Here is a 17,480-nt window from a genome sequence, read left to right as displayed (position 1 = left end):
CATATAAAAACTTTTACAGGTTACCACTTGAGATTTACACAGCAGGTCTGGTGCTATTACCGCCCATGATCTGACATTCATGGTGATACCTCACATATGTGGGGTGATCTGTGTGTAGCGGTGTAGTTGCCACTACCCTGTTTCCCCTAAAATAAGACCTAGTGTGATTGTCGGTGATGGCTGCAATAAAAGCCCTACCCCCCAAATAAGCCCTAGTTAAAGTCCTTGTAGGTCTTCTTTTCAGGGTAGGGCTTATTTTTGAGGAAACAGGGTAGGGCTTATATTGCAGCCAACACCGACAATCACGCTAGGTCTTATTTTAGGGGAAACAGGGTAGTAACAGACATCCACCAAATCACCACGCTGCCAGACTCCCATACATCACTTGCAGAGAAAATAGGGGTTATTTACTAAAGGCAAATCCACTTTGCACTGCAAGTGCACTTGGAAGTGCAGTCGCTGTAGATCAGAGGGGGACATCCAAGTAAGAAAAAAAAAAAAAACAGCATTTTTGCTTGTACATGATAAAATCAGCAGAGCTTCCCCTCAGATCTACAGCGACTGCACTTACAAGTGCACTTGCCGTGCAAAGTGGATTTGCCTTTAGTAAATAAACCCCAATTAATAGACTTTTGCTAGTTTTGTTTTTGTTTATTGGGGGGTACAACTTAGTTGAGGAAAAGGGTATATGGAATGCCCACAGGATAGTTGATTTGCCATCATACTTTAAAGATTTCACACACTAGCACATAATTAGAGCCAGAAGGGATGATGTGCATGTATTAATTGCTATGATTCTCTTCCTGCATCTCCATGCAGATTTTTGCTTCTCTGCTTAACTACCGCAGACTATTGCTTCCAGGCATTCCCCATCTATTACCGTGTAAGGCTGGGTTCACATTGCAGCGATGCGGGAACGCCGCAAATCCGCTGCGGGTTCCCGCATCGCATACCTCCCGGCGGAAGTTCACACTGCCCTATGCGAACTGCTGGGAGTGTCAGTGAAACGTTAATGACACCCCCAGATCAGTTCGCATATCGCAGGGCGATCTGCAACCTCTGACAGGAATCGGATCGCATGGTGTGAACACCCATGCGATCCGATTCTGCTGCGGACCAAAAAAAGGGTCCTGTGCGAGTTTGGGCCGGGTGCGATGCGAATTCAGCCATACTATCTGTATGGCTGAACTTGCATCGCACAGAGATCGGATGTGATTTGCACTGCAGTGCGGTGTGGATCACATCCGATTCTCGTCACCGCTGCAATGTGAACCCAGCCTGAGAGATGAGGACATCGTTCTTGACTGTGTAAGAGCGATTTTCCCAGAACTTCTTTCCCCCTGCACAACTTCTTTAATGCTGCACAAGCTTAAAGTGGAGCTCCACCCTAAAGTGGAACTTCCGCTCACCGGAACCCTCCCCCCCTCCGGTGCCACTTACTGTCACCCAACCCCCCCCCCCCCCCCCACTGTCTGCTGGGAAACACACGGATCCCAGAGACAGCAGGGACCGTCCGTATTGTGCAGACCGACTCGCACATGCACAGTAGGGAACTCGGAAGTGAGGCCGCAAGGCTTCACTTCCTGATTCCCATACCGAAGATGGCGGCGGCAGCACTCGAGAGCCGATCGACAGATCGGCTTCAGGTGCCGACATTGCGGGCGCGCTGGACAGGTAAGTGTCCATATTTTAACCACTTCAATACAGGGCACTTAAACACCTTCCTGCCCAGACCAATTTTAAGCTTTCAGTGCTGTCACACTTTGAATGACAATTGCGCGGTCATGCTACACTGTACCCAAACTAAATTTTTATCATTTTGTTCCCACAAATAGAGCTTTCTTTTGGTGGTATTTGATCACCTCTATGGTTTATTTTTTGCTAAACAAATAAAAAAATAAAAAAAGACTGAAAATTTTGAAAAAAAATCGTTTTTATTTGTTTCAGTTTTAAAACGTTGTAAATAAGTACGTTTTCTCCTTCACTGATGGGCACCGATTAGGTGCCACCAATGAAGTGGCACTGATGAGGTGGCATTGATGGGCGACACGGATGGGCACTGATAGGTGGCACAGATTGGCATGGATAGGCGACATGGATGTGCATGGATATGCGGCACGGATGAGCATGGATGGGCACTGATATGCGGCATGGATGGGCACTGATAGGCGACATTATATATTGTACTAATGCATGCCAATCAGTGTTGACCATTGTGGGCACTGACTGGCATCCCTGGTGGTCTAGGGTGGCATACATGGTGCTGGGCATCCCTGGTGGCATACCTGGTGGTCCAGTGTGGACATCCTCGGGGGGGGGGGGGCTGCGCTGATAATCAATCAGCACAGACCGCCCCTGTCGGATGGAGCAGCTAGGTTCTCCTCTACTCGCGTCTGACAGACGCGAGTGAGGAAAAGGCGATCAACGGCTCTTCCTATTTACACTGTGATCAGCTGTGATTGAAAGCAGCTGATCACGTGCTAAAGAGTGTCAGTCGAAGGCTCTTTACCGAGATCATAGTTGCGGGGTGTCAGACTGACACCCTGCAATAACGATCGCCGCGATGCGCGCCCCGGGGGGCGTGCAGCGGCTCAATATCCTGAGGACGTCATAGGACGCCTGGTCAGGATTTTGAAACCACTTTGCCGCTGGCATTCTGCTATATGGAAGGCGGCAAAAGAGTTAAAAGTCAACAGCTCCAGTATTTGAAAAAATATAAAAAATAAAACGTCGGAACTCGACTTTAATTCTGAAGTAAAGTAATGTCACATCCTCTTCTGTGAGCTGTACAGACCTACTCTGAAAAAATCCTTTAAGCTGGCTCTGATTGCTCACAGCTACTGGGCCAGAGGTCTGCAGCACCTCTCCCCGGAGGTGCAGTAGTTTAAAAGCACATGTTTGATGGTGGACTACTGTTCCCAGCCAGCCCAGCTTGCAAATCCTGTGCCCTCAGGCCACATCGATTTGATACATATCCCCACAGTCTCTCCTCTGATCCAGGACTCCTCATCATTCACCTTGTAAATGATGAAGACTTTGCTATTGACCGTGTAGAAGCAAAGTTCCCCCACAGACTCCCTGGCACATCCAGCCTCCACTGAGGTAACACTCACCGACCTTCCACTGCCCTGAGTCCTAGATGGAGAACTTGACCAGCCATATGTTCCAACAGCTTCACCTCCCCCTCTGCACGGCTCTGCTGCCGTGTGATGAGAAAGACTTTGCCAATAACCATGTAGAGGCAAAGTTCCCTTACAGCTCTCCTCCTGTGATCGGCGCACCCCCCCCCCTCCCAGATGGGGTTGGCCTCCTGCAGCTGCCTAGTATTCCATCCTCCACTTCACTCAGTGGACATCGCCCCCCCAGTGGCATGTTGCCTCAGCTTATATAGGAGGCCCGCCCCCCGCCAATACCAGTTGGGGATTGGTCAGGGCTCCCACATGAGATGCCTGCCACTCTAGTCCCAGGCCTTGCCCCTCTTCCAGAACATTCTCCTTGGAAGCAAGGGAGGCGCCCCAGAACTAGAGCACAGGTAGTCACACCCACTACTACTCTGACCACTCCCAGCCCCCCAGATCAAAACAGATAAGCCTAGCTTGCAGCATAGGCCTGCCTAAATTTGCCTGTGCTGACAGTTCCTAGTGAAAAAAAAAAAAAACTATTACTAGCACCTACATATTGGTAGAGGGTGCTAGATGTGTTTGTGCACGTGCATGCGGGTGGTGGGGCTTTGCTTTAAAAAATTATCTATTTATTTTTATTGCTTTCATTTTTTTTTCACTTTTATTGCTGTAACAAGCAAAACAGCAATAGGCATGAGACAGGTACTCTTTATGGAGAGAACTAAAGTCTAAAAGACCCCAAATCCCTCCTCCAGTATGAATATCTCCTAAACCAGGAGTAGGCAACTAGGGGCCCTCCAGCTGTTGCAGGACTGCAAGTCCCATCATGCCTCTGGGAGTAATTGTAACTGCCAGCCTTGCAATGCCTCATGGGAAATGTAGTTTCACAACAGCTTGAGGGCTCCAGGTTGCCTACCCCTGTCCTAAACCGTGCACGTTTAGGAGCTATTCAGTGTACCTGCCTGGCCACAGCAAAGGCACAATCTCTTCCTCCTCCTAAAGGCTCTCTCATCCACAGAGAGACGTGTGAAGCCCAGGTGCATGGGTTCATCTTAGCTGACCAACTCGGTACCAGGAGGCATGGGAGGTGAGGGAGGCATGGGTGGGACTACAAAACTCAGAGGCAAACGTACAGAAGGCTTCCGCAAGCACCCTTACAAACTACTTTGACCTACAGGTAAGCCTAGATTAAGGCTTACCTGTAGGTCCAAGAAATATCTCCTAAACCTACCTTGCCCGAAGACAGGCACCGCTGTCTACGGCGCATGCGCCGTAGACAGCGGCGCACGGGCGCACTGAGCGCGGCATCATCAATGACGAAGATGCCGCGCGTGTTGGCTCCCGTGTGCATGCGTGGGAGTGACGTCATCGCGGCTTCGCCAAATGACAACGGCAGAGCTGCGAGACCCACCAAGAAGATGGATGCGCCGGACTACAGGGGACAGCGGTGACATCGCTGGCTCCTGTGTCAGGTAAGTGACACATAATGGACTACTATGCGATGCATAGTAGTCCATTATGCTTTGCCTTTGCAGGGAATGAAAGAGGAAGTAAACCCATCAGGGTTTACTTCCTCTTTAAGAAAAAGTATTTTTCTGAGGCTGGAGTCAATGAGAATGGCAAACGAGATCAAGCTCTCCAGCTCAGTGGGTATATCTCGGGCTGCTATCTCATCCTTGATGGAATCCGAGAGACCATGAGAAAAAGCAGCCATGAGGGCCTCATTGTTCCAAGCAACCTCTGCTGCCAGAGTACGGAATTCAATGGCGTAGTCGGCAACAGTTCTCGTACTGTTTTATGGACATGAGGCACTTGTAAGCAGAAGCGGAGCGTGCGGGAACGTCAAAAACCCTTTTAAAGGAGGCCACAAACTGAGGGTAACTCAAGACAACAGGTTTTTGTGTCTCCCATAGAGGGTTAGCCCAGGCTGAGGCTCTCTCGGAAAGCAAAGATATCACAAAACCTACTTTGCTTCTGTCCGTGGGAAATGCCTGGGGCAGCATTTCGAAGTATATCTCAACCTGATTGAGAAACCCTCTGCATTGAACTGGATCGCCCCCAAATCGCTGGGGAAGCGGAGCAGAACCAGACATACCTCTTATAGAGGTAATACTCGAGGCGGGTGCCTGCACAGAGACTGACACAGCAGCAGGAATGGCCTGCAACTCAGATTGTACCGGAGCAGCCACCGTGGGGGGATTCCAGGTGAGCCATGCGATTCAGGAGTGTTTGTAACGCCAAGGCAAACTGATCCATGCGGTGATCTTGCTCATCCAATCTGGAAAAAATATTACCAACCAGTGGATTGACTGTATCTTCTGAATTCATGGCCTTCACGTACTGTCAGGAACCATGAAACAGACTGAAACAGAAGTACAATCAAATCACACTTGTTTATTAAAAATAAAAAAGGTAAATAGAAAAAAGCGTAGTCAAGCATAGCCAGAGTCCAGTAGCCAGATTGGGTAGTCAGCCAGTCCAAAGTTCATAAACCAGATCGCGTAATCAGCCAGTCCAGAAGTCAGGGATCCAAGGAGAGCAACTGCAAGCAGCATAAGAAGCCAGGAAGGATGTCAGCAAGCCAGTCTTGAAACAAACAGCAGGAGATTGTTCCTTGTGATGTGACCAACGTAAAGGCAATGGAGAGATGAGCTGGAAGGCTTTAAATAGGCAGGTCAGGCGAGCATCATCGGGAACAGCTGGTAACTGTGGAGAGAGAAGAGAGCTGGCAATTAGCCGACCGCTGAGCGGCCAGCCCAGAGGAGGAAGGGCTAAGCCAGCCTTGACAGTCTCAAGTCTTTTTCAGACGCTTACAGATTTTCTAAGATTGCCCTGCATTTGGCCCCATCCATCTTCCCATCAACTCTGACCAGCATCCCTTTCCCTGCTGAAAAAAAATAGGATTTTAAAACAGCTTACCTGTAAAATGTACATCAGGGGACACAGTGCCATAGTAATAACTATATGGGTTATATCGGCATATCAGATGCTGGACACTGGCACGCCCCTTAAGGCGTGAACTTCCCCCATATAACCCCTCCCATTACTGGGAGTCCTGAGTTTTGTAGCCACGCAATCAAAGTGTATAAGAAGAAGGAAGGGACCTCTGTGTCCCCTGATGTACATCAAAGAAAAGGATTTTACAGGTAAGCAGTTTTAAAAATCCTATTTTCTTTTCTTGCATCCGGGGGCACAGAGCCATAGTAATAACTATATGGGATGTCCCATAGCAATGGCAACTGAAGGGGGGAGATAGAATCAAGGAAACAGGAGGCCAGAGGACTCATACTGCAGCCTGCAGTGTATGCTGAGCACAAAGGCAATAGCCTCATGAGCTTTAATATCGATTTGATAAAATCGGATAAACGTATGACCCGAAGACCAAGTTGCAGTCTTACAGATCTGAGCCATAGAGGCCTCATGATGCACCACCCAAGAGGGACTAATCACCTTGGATGAGTGTGCTCTTAATATGAGAAGGAAGAATTTTCTTCTTTAAGCTGAAGCTTGATCAATCACTTGACAAATCCATTTGGAAAATAGTGGATCTTGACGCTGCCTGTCCATATCTTGGACCCTCTGGCAGTACAAATAAAACCTGTGTTTTGCGAACCTGAGCGGTCGCCTTTAAATAAACTCTGATCGCTCTTACTACATCAAGAGACTGTAGTGCTTTTTCTTCCCCAGCTTAAGGCATCTGGGGAGAAAGAAGGAAGAATAATATATCTTGGTTTAAATGAAAACCTGTTACCACTTTTGGTAAGAATTCAGGATGAGCACATCAAACCACCTCATCCTTATGCATGATGAAATATGGCTCTTACAAGACAGAGCCGTTAGTTCCAATAATCTTTTTTGCTTGCCATTTCTTCTGCTAGAAGAGTATCTTTCTTGTCAAAGAACCAAGAGAATTTCTTGTAAGGTTCAAAAGGCTGATTCAGCAAAGCCGAAAAGACCAATTTTAAATCCTAAGGATTTAAAGGTGCCTTGATAGGGGGATAAACCGCGTTAACCCCTGAATAAGCTATGCACCAAGAGTAGGAAGCAAGAGGCCATAGGAAAAGACAGCGACACGGCCTGGATCTGGCTCTTGATAAAAGTCAAAGCCAGCTTCATTTCAGATCCCATATGCAGGAATGCTACCTATTGACATACTTCCTGGGGTGCCAACCCCTGTATCCATACCAAAAAACCTATGCCTTCCAGATTCTATAGTGATTCTGGAAGCCGGCTTCCTGGCATTAGTCAAAGTAGACACTACTGAAGGAGATAACCCACAATCTTTTATAGAGTGGGATTCAACAGTCAAACCTGTTAAACTCCTTTTCCGTAAAGTAGGATGAAATACCAGACCTTGTGCAAGAAGGTCTGGCTATAATGGCAGAGTCCAAAGGACTTCTACTGCCCTCTTTATGATCTCGATAAATTAAGATCTGGGGCCACCAGAATCACTTACTTCTGTTCCTGCTTAATCCTGCAGAGAAGGCGCGGAAGTAGCAGAGCTGGAGGAAATGCATAGATCAGTGAAAACTGATCCCCTGGGAAGACTAATGCCGCGTACACACGAGCGGACTTTTCAACATCCAAAGTCCGACGGACTGAGTCCGTCAGACTATTCGATCGTGTGTGGGCTGCAACGGACTTTTGACTCGCCAAAGTCCGAAGGACTTTAGAATATGGAACATGCTTCAAATTTTTCCGAAGGAACCCTGCCGGACCCGGTCCCTTCGAAAAATTTGCTTGTGTGTATGCTACTCCGACGGACTAAAACCGACGCTAGGGCAGCTATTGGCTACTGGCTATGAACTTCCTTATTCGAATCCAGTCGTACGTCATCACGTTCGAATTCGTCGGAGTTTAGTGTGATCGTGTGTGGCCAAGTCCGCTCAGCCGAAAAGTCTGTCAGAACTCTGTCGGAATTCCAGCAGAACTCCGACGGAACTCCTTCGGAAGTCTGTCGGACATAAGTCCTCTCGTGTGTACGGGGCTTTATGCATCTGTTCCGCCTGCTAGCAGACCCCTCGTTTGACATAAAGTTGTCGACCATATTAATGAATCTGGACGCGAATAGGTCCATGTCCGGAGTACCCCATCTGATCTATTGCTAGGAAGATGTCAGGGTGAAGAGATCCTTCTCCCGGAAATAATTAATTGTTGGCGTCTCAAGTAGTATGCCTGAAATATTAAAATTGCCGATAGTCAAGGAGTGTTGAGTTCTGCCAAAGCTAGAACATTATTCACCTCTTTTTAGGCTGCACGACTTCTCGTGCCTCCCCTGGTGGTCGATGTAAGCCACTGTCGTGGCTCTGTCAGACTGATTCCTGTCAGGACAGCCCCATAATCTGACCGCCAAGATTCTAGGGCCAGATGTACTGCCTGAAACTTCCAACAAAGTTGATAGGCAAGGTCCTCTAACCTGGACCATCTCCCCTGGACAGAATCTTCTTCCAGGGCTGCTCCCCAGCCTAGAAGGCTGCCATCTGTTGTTAACACCATGCAGGATAAAGATTTTCCCTCCTACTGGATAATAACCACCAATTTAGGCTCTGACCTATGTTGGGAGCCAAGCATATTGGAAACAAACAAGGCCTGAGAATTCTTTCTTCCAAACCGACAGGATGGGGTCTTGAAGCAGTCTTTGAATAAAACTGCACGTAAGGACGTCCCTGAAGGAGGCCACCATTTCCTCTAAAAATCTCCTGCAGCCGAATGAAGGAATTTTCCTTTATCCTGATAAGTTGAATTAGTCCTACAATGGAACCGATTCTTGTCTGGGATAAAAATACCTTCTTCTGTATAGTATCTATAACCAGCCCCCAAGTAACCTCCTTGATGATTTTAAGGAGAATCTTCCGAGGCTGAGAATCCAACCTAGAGATTTCAGATATCTACAGCTGAGATCCGACTCTGTTTTTAGACCTGAGACTGAATGAGCTATTAAAAGTAGATCCTTTTAATAGGCTAGGACCGTTATGCCTTGAGCCCTTAACCTGGATAAAGGAGGTGCCAGAATCTTTCAGAACACTTGTAGTGCTGTGGCTAAGCCAGATGGCAGTGCCACGATTGAAAAAATCATTTTAAATTTCAAACTGTAGAAATTTCCGGTAAGCGGGAAACTTTGGCACATGGAGATATGCAACTCCCCTTCTTGCAGGATGGACACAGCAGATCGTGTTGGGATGTTTTCATGTAACTGTTGAAGCTACAAGGAAGTTCCCACAATCCAAGGGTGGTTCCTGGGATTTCATAAGTAAAGATTGCTATACCTGGATCGGGGATACTGGTGAAAAAGTTCAGGCCCATATGGATAAGGCTAAGAAACCTAAAAGGCAGAGCTATAGCTAGTGAAGGTTGGAATCCTTTTAAGGGTCTGGGAATCTGGGGGCATTTCATTTTTATTGTTGCAGCAGATCATAGTTGAAGGAAGTAGGGGTATATATTTACTCATGTTTTTATTTCTATTCTTCTATATGCCGTTCTACTGTGGCCTGATTGGACACGTGACCGGAGAAGATGAGCACATCTTCCTCAATGAGATGCCCAAGAAGCCCGACCCAGGAACAAGACACAGAGGATCCCAGACCGACCAGCGACTACTGCAGCTCACCATGTCATCCCTCCTGAAGAAAAGAATGTACATGTCAAGCCGTGTTTTCCTTTTTATGGACTTATATGGACTGTAAGGACTGATTCATTTCCAGGTGTAAGAAGATTCATCGAGGGACACATGGGAGCATATGACAAAAAAGGAAGGACTGTTGTGGAAAATTTGATTGTATAACATTTTATTCTAGGATGTGTGTTTTATAGATCGTCATCCGTCTCCATGTGTCTGGTTGATCAAGGAGCACTCTAGCAGAGTGCACTTGGGTCAAATCGAGACCAGTGGTAAAAACGGTCAGTATGAAAACCTTCTCATCGGATTTGAGATTTGTTCTCTGTGTCTATGGATGTTTGTTGGTTTGTAGGTACCAAGCGCAATGAGCTGGGCTTCTTACCTTCAAATGACTATGCGCATTAGAGAAGCCAAGTCCACATATCGAGATAAACATATTATTTTATCTCTGTGTGGCTACGATATCCCTTTTTGGATACATATCTGCTTTAATAAGAGGACATTGGTACCTGCCTTGTTAATATACTCGTACCGTATATTAACAACACCAGTAGCAATGTCCCTGCAGATTGTCTCAAGCTTTTAAGAACCATTAGAATGAGCTCACTCCATACTGTTTACTTTGAAAACACTATAGTCTGTGCTCCATGCTGACTAAAAGGGGGTGTGTGCACTTCCTCTTGTGAGTGCGCTCCCCTTTAATGTATGTCCTTTTCTGTACTGAGAAAGTGCTTTACTGTTGTGGGCAAGCACTTCCTGTTTGTCATTCTTTGGGAGCTAATAAAAGGCGACGTTGGGCCCCAAGGGGGGCATAAGCATGGAACTGAGAACGTAAGAAGGATGGTCCTGTCTGTTCATTGGGATGAATGGGTTGGAAGGTAAGAAGTATTATATAATTAAGACGGAAATGTTATTATTAGAAACAGGAGATTTGGCTGTGTGCTCTGCGTACGGCCACAATTTCGCTGACAACGTGCGTCAGTGCACGCTTACTGCAGTGTATTGAACTGCATTAGTTCCCATGTACTGTAGTATATTGAGGAGCATTAGTGCACGTTTACTGCAGTATATTGACGTGCATTAGTGCACACTTACTGTACTGCAGTATATTGAACTGTATTAGTGCACATGTACTGCAGCATATTGAGGTGCGTTAGTGCACGTTTACTGCAGTATATTGAACTGCGTTAGTGCACATTTACTGCAGTATATGGGGGTGTGTTAGTGCACAGTTACTGCAGTATATTTGTCAGGGCTAGGCTCAGCGCTTCCTTCTCCAAGCTGGCTACTGAGCTGTCGGCTAATTGCCAGCTCCTTTCTCTCCACAGTGACTTACCTATTGATATCCTACTCATCAGTCCTGCCTACTTAAGCCATGCAGCCCAAATTATCTCTGCCTTCGCCTTGGCCACTTTTCTAGAGATGCTCTCCTATGTTCCTGTTAAAGACTTGCTTCACTAACATTCTTTCTGGCTCCAGATCCTGCTTGCTGTTGTACTACGCTGTTCTTTGTCTCCCTGACATTTTGGCTTGTCTGGCTATCCATTCCGGTTCCCCAACTCTGGCTATGTTTTGACTACGTTTACCTTTTTAATAATAATAATAATAATAATAATAATAATAAGTGCAATTTAACTGTACTTCTGTCTCAGTCTGATTCATGATTTCTGACAATATTGAATTGCATTGGTGCATGTTTATTGCAGTACATTGGAGGTGTGTTAGTGGAAGTTGTCTGCAGTATATTGAATTGCGTTAGTTCACTTTTCCGGCAGCATATTGACGTGCATTAATGAATGTTTACTGCCGTATATTGATGTGCATTCGTGCACAATTACTGCAGTATATTGATGTGCATTAGTGCACAATTACTGCAGTATATTGATGTGCATTAGTGTACAATTACGTCAGTATATTGAGGTACATTAGTGCACACTTACTGCAGTTTATTGAACTGTGTTGGTGCACATTTATTGCAGTAAATTGAGGTGCGTTAGTGAATGTTTGCTGCAGTATACTGAGGTATGTTAGTGCACATTTACAGCAGTATATTGAACTATGTTAGTGCACTTTTCCGGCAGTATATTAAAGTGCCTTAGTGCACTTTTATGGCAGCATAATGAAGTTCATTAGTGCTGGTTTACTGCAGTATATCGATGTGCATTAGTGCACCTTTCCTGCAGTATATTGAAGTGCGTTAGTGCACGTTTACTGCAGTATATTGTCGTGCATTAGTGCACCTTTCCTGCAGTAGATTGACATGCGTTGGTGCATGTTTATTGCAGTATATTGAGGTGCGCTAGTGCACATTTTCTGCAGTATATTGAACTGCATTATTGCACTTTTTTTCCTGGCAGTATCTTGAAGTGCCTTAGTGCACTTTTACTGCAGTATAATGAATTGCATTAGTGCAGTTTTACTGCAGTATATTGAAGTGAGTCAGTGCAGTTTTACTGCAGTATATTGTAGTGTGTCAGTGGAGTGTCTGTGTAGTGAGTAATCAAGTTAGAGGGCACCAAGCACCACTTTCCATTGATTAAAGTACATCCAAGTACACTTTTCCCTTCTCTATTACATTTCGGTAATAAGCCCCCCCCCCCCCCCCCTCATGTCTGGGAGGCCAACAAGGAGAGGTAGACGTTCCCATGGCATTGTGAGAGGGCCAGCAGCATGAAAGGTAGACGTGGTCAGTCCTCAGGCATGGCACAATTTCCTCTGTGTAGTGATGTTGCCCGTGCTATCCAGCCACAGCATGCAGAGGAGATGGTGGACTGGCTTACTAAACTATTCTCATCCTCCATCATCCAAGCAGAGACTAGTGCGCAGTCCACCCCAGCTGTGAGAGTGGCTTATTCTGCCTCCTTGTGCACAGCCACTCCTGCCATAGCCCTAGCATCATGCATGGAGGAGTCAGCTGAGATATTTGAACACTGCATCAGCTACTTGCTCCTTGATGATGCACAGGCATTACTTGGTTCTGAGGTTGCGGGAGGTAGGAGCTTACAGAGGGGAGAGAACACTGGTAAACAATAAATTGGCAGTCATATTCCCCCAGGCGCAGTGTATTGCCAAGTTGGCTCTAGTGATGACGGGGATGGAGAGGTTGATGGTGATGATAATGAGGTCACTGACACAACTTGCCAGATCAGAGCAGAGAAGGAAATTGATGGTGAAGCACAACCCAAACAAGGCAGCCATCATGCAAGATTAGAGAGCAGCCACCACCCTATTCCATCACATTGTAGATCTGTTATTTCCCGGCCCGCTTCCCACAGCTAAGCTTTCTGGGACTATTTTTGGCACATATGCAGCAGATCGCACTGTTGGTATATGCAAACTATGCCTCAAGCAGATCAAGCATGGCAAAAACACCAGCCATTTGGGTACCACATGCTTGACAAGGCATTTAACCACCCACCGTTCAGCCCGTTTGCAAGAGCACCTGAAAGCCACACAAAAGGGGTGCAATTCAGCTCCTCCTTAGTCCTCAACTTTCAGGTTTTCCCCCCCACTATATCTCATGACCTCTCAGCAGCCCACACTAACTGGGATGATGGTATAGTGAAGGGTGTCACAGGTCATTGCAGCACGTCTGCCAGCAGCACACCACCAGCTGTAGACTACAGCAGGCAAATTTTGCTGCCCCAGCTGCTGCAGCGAAAAAAAAAAAATCCAGTCACTGCCACCCACATGCCCAGTGTCTAAATGAAATCTTGTCAAAGCTACTGGCTTTACAACCCCTGTGTCAGGTCACCTAGAGGCGAAGTGACAGATGCACACGTAGGGATTAGGAGTGCACCGCAAGGTTGTGGACCCTACGGCTGACTGCTGCAGATGGGGGACAGATCCCAATGGGGTTAGAGCGTAAGATTCCCTGGGGCGCAGAGTCTAAGAGCCAGCAGGTGTTCACCAGCGCCTCTAGTGGTGAGGATGGACTTGGCTGCAACTGGCTCCAGGTCGCGACCCCCAGGGTCCCCCAGCTCAGGTGAAACTCAACTTTAGTAAAGCTACAGTGGCTGGTTATGCAGCAGAGGGCCATCAATAAGTACCTATGTGAGTATGGCACAACGACAGGCCCAGGCCGGCTCTGCTTTTTTTTCCCACGCCAATGGCCAATGGCTGCTGAGAAAGGATGCATGCACTGTACTGTGACCATTTGAGGAGGCGACAAAGATGGTGAGGCATGACAATGCACGCATCAGCGACACAATCCCTGTTGTGTTCCTGCTGGAGCAGACTCTGAGTGGCATTATGGACATGACACTTGTGGCAGAGCAGGGGGAGGAAAAGGAGGACTTCCTTTCCTCTTAAGGCTAGCTTTATTCAGACACCATTCTTGTGATGCAGCAGAACACACAAGTGGGGGAGGATGATGGCAGTTTTGGAGGCATTGAGCATGGGAAGACATACGTCAAACCTTAAGAGATGGTTAAGAGATCCCCAGAATCATTGGGAGTAGTACATGGCTGGGGGGAAACAGGTTCAGATACTGTAATCCTCAGTGACCCCGAGGACTCTGTTTCTCATGCCTCCGCAAACTTGTGGTGCATGGGTTCCCTTATTCTTCAAAGCCTGTGAAAGGACCCAAGAAGTTGTGGCATCAAGGAGAAGGACCACTATTGGCTGGCACCATTTTAAGGGGAAAGTCTCAGAAGTCATCCTGTCCTCACAGAGGGAGCAGAGGATGAAATGTCTTGAAGGCAACTTTTAAAGAGGAGTTTATGTAATGCCTTTCTAGACTCTGTTAAGTTACAGTGTCATCGATCAAGAGAGGAGTGGTGGTGAAGGGGGCCACATCAGTGATGCATTTAAAAACATTTTTAGTCCTCAGTGCCCAGGGCTATCAGCTTCCACATCCCATCGGCAGCATCTGCATCATATGGTGGGAGACTATCTAGAGGTGAAAACAGACATGGAGAGCTTTCCAGTTGATGATCTACTATGTCATGAGAATAAACCACTGGCCCGAACTTGCCCAGTATGTAACCGAGCTGCTGGGCTGCCTTGCATCCAGTGTTCTTCCTGAACAGCCATTCAGTGCTACCAGAGGTTTTGTGACAAATAAAACAGTATGTCTGTCCACAGACTCTGTTGTCCGGCTTACATTTATCAAAATGAATCATTCCTGGATTAGCAGCAGCTATCAAGCCCCTGATGCCGATGTTGCAGATTAAGTGTCTTTGGGATGTGGAATCTGTGCAAGACTATCTAGGCTGTCTAGCTTTGTAGGTGCTGATTTTATCGTAAAGAAACATTTTGGTATAGGTTTCATGGGCAAAATTAATACCCAAGGACCAATTTTTCCACACCTGTTTGATAGGCGCATATCATTAAAATTTTTGACAGCAAGGTCAATTCTTGCTTTCATCAATAGTACCTCTATAGGGTTACGGTGTGAAGGCACCACCAACACCCAAAGCCCAATTTTTCTGCACCTGTAACTTCTATCCAGAGTTTGCGAAAGAGACACTAGAATTTATCCCAAAAAATCTCTAATCTTGTTCCATGTGCACTAAATTGTGGCCTCATCATACAAACTGGATCCCCAAGCCATTGTTTATAAAATAAAGAAAGCTTGCCCCCACGGAGAGCTGCTTTTCATGGGGGTACTCATGCGGGCATGCTCTTGAGTCCTGCTGTTGCATTCATTGACACAGACAGCGGGACTTGGTGCCCGCCCTTCTAACGGTTTAGGAGATATCCCCTGTATCAGCATATGCCGATGTCATTGGCACATGTGCACTGAAGCAACGTTCGTGCCGTTGCTTCAGCTGATTTGCCGTTACTAGCAGCTCCCGTGCGCATGCAGATGTCATCACGGCTCCTCAGAAATAACTCCGGGATCAATGTCGCCGGTCGAACAAGTGTACGAGGACCGCTGCGGGGCTTACATCTAAAGTCAGTATTTCATAATGAGCTAGTATGCTATGCATACTAGCTCACTATGCCTTTGTCGTGCATATTTTTTTTTCCTTTTTTAAGTGGAACGGGTTTACAACCACATTAAGTTGTTAAACTGAGCTCATCTACAGTCCAAAGTTCATACCTTTGATCTAAAAGAAGGAGAGATACATTGTATCTCTTCTCTATCTCTCTGCGCTGTGGAATGTCCTTATTTTTATTTTGACAGCTCTATCTCTGCACTAGAATCGGGGAAACATACAGGTCCTCTTTGGGGGGGGGGGAGGCAGTATTTGCAAAGGAGGGGACAGGAGAAGAGCAGTATACACAGTGAGGGGGCAGTCTGTACAGACAGGCTCCCTCACTTGCTGATGCTGACTGTCACTGTCAGCTTTTAAATGTAATTGTTGGCTTTTTCTTTAATACCTAACAGTCAGGAAGGAGCTGTCATTCGTTCTCTCATTGTATATACTGATCTTCACCTCTCCTGTCTTTCCCTGCCCCAGAATATAGGGGGAAAAATAATGGGAATTACATTTAAAAGCTGATAATGACAATCAGCGCCGGCAAGTGAGGGAGCCTGTCTGTACAGACTGCCCCCTCACTGTGTATATTGCTCTACTCCTGCCCTGTCTCTCTCAGTTTGTCAGTTTCGATCCGCTTTTCCTTCGATCTGTTTTTTTGACAGATGAAAAATCCATCCATTCAATAAAACAGATGTTAACGAAAGCGGATGAAAATAGATGATCATCTGTTGTTGTCGATTTTTTTCCATAGACATGCATTGATGTCTGTTTTTCATCCGTCAAGGGATGGATAAAAAAATGGAGGAACGGTCCTTATGTGTGAAAGGGGCCTAATGTGCAAAAGTGTGAGGGTTTACAACTCCTTTAAGTATCAATTTCATTTCCACGTTGTCTTTGTTTAGTCTGTTACATTTCTTTCTTTCAGATTCAGTGTGCACTGATAACAATGCAGTCCTGTATGATGCCTTTGCTTGTGCTAAAAAAATGAAAAAAGGAACTGCAGTCTGCTCACACACGATCGAATTTCCGCTGGACCACATTACGCTGGACAATTCAATCGTGTGTGGGCTCCAGCGGACTTATTCATCGTAAAGTCCGACGGACTTAGAAAGCAGTTTTGACTCAAAATTTGTCTGCTGGACTTGGCGTTCAGCGGACAATCCGTTCGTCAGTGTGCTAGTCCGGCGGACTAAGAATGACGTATGCTCAGAAGCAAGTACGAGAAGGAAGCTATTGGCTACTGGCTATTGAACTTCCTTTTTCTAGTCCCGTCGTACATGCTGTACGCCATCGCGTTAGAAATCGCTGGACTTTCGGAGTGTCCGTGTGTGGCCAAGTCCGTTCATTAGAAAGTCCAGCGGATTGTTTGCCGGACAATTCGATTGTGTGTACGCGGCATTACAAAAATATCTTTGCCATTCTGAAGCTTCCCTCCAACCACTTTGCATATTATTTTCTATATACTGTGATTCTGTACTTGAAATCTCCCTCCCCTGAGTCTGGCTGCCATCATTTTAACAGTTCCTGGATTTACACCGAGATTTTCAGGCAACCGAACGTCCGTTTTTGTTGCATGCTATTCTTGTGTCGAAAGTGAAGAGGTTATTCACCAAATGAAAAATTTCGTACGAAAGAATACAACGTCAGAAGTGACATAATGTGTTGAATTGTTTTGTATGTATTCATTCAGCTTTTGTCTGCCAAAAGCACCGTACTAATGATCCGAAAATTGGCAGATCGTGTGTTGCACAAAATTTTACTTCCGATTTTCATATCGCGTGTATGGGGGAGAGAGAGGGGAGAGAGGGGAGAGAG

The 17,480-nt window shown here is 46.4% G+C and overlaps 1 protein-coding gene across 1 annotated transcript in view; it reads right to left on the bottom strand.

Moving 5' to 3' along the window:
* Window positions 1–17,480, bottom strand: part of EHHADH (enoyl-CoA hydratase and 3-hydroxyacyl CoA dehydrogenase) — a 117,168-nt gene that overhangs the window by 98,359 nt on the left and 1,329 nt on the right. The window lies entirely within an intron of this gene.

The sequence above is a fragment of the Lithobates pipiens genome, unplaced genomic scaffold (assembly GCF_037356315.1).
Source record: "Lithobates pipiens isolate NorthernLeopardFrog02 unplaced genomic scaffold, aLitPip1_a1.2 Scaffold_22, whole genome shotgun sequence".
Classification (NCBI taxonomy): Eukaryota; Metazoa; Chordata; class Amphibia; order Anura; family Ranidae; genus Lithobates; species Lithobates pipiens.
The sequence above is the reverse complement of the archived record's forward strand: the minus strand, read 5'-3'. Positions and strand labels throughout refer to the sequence as shown.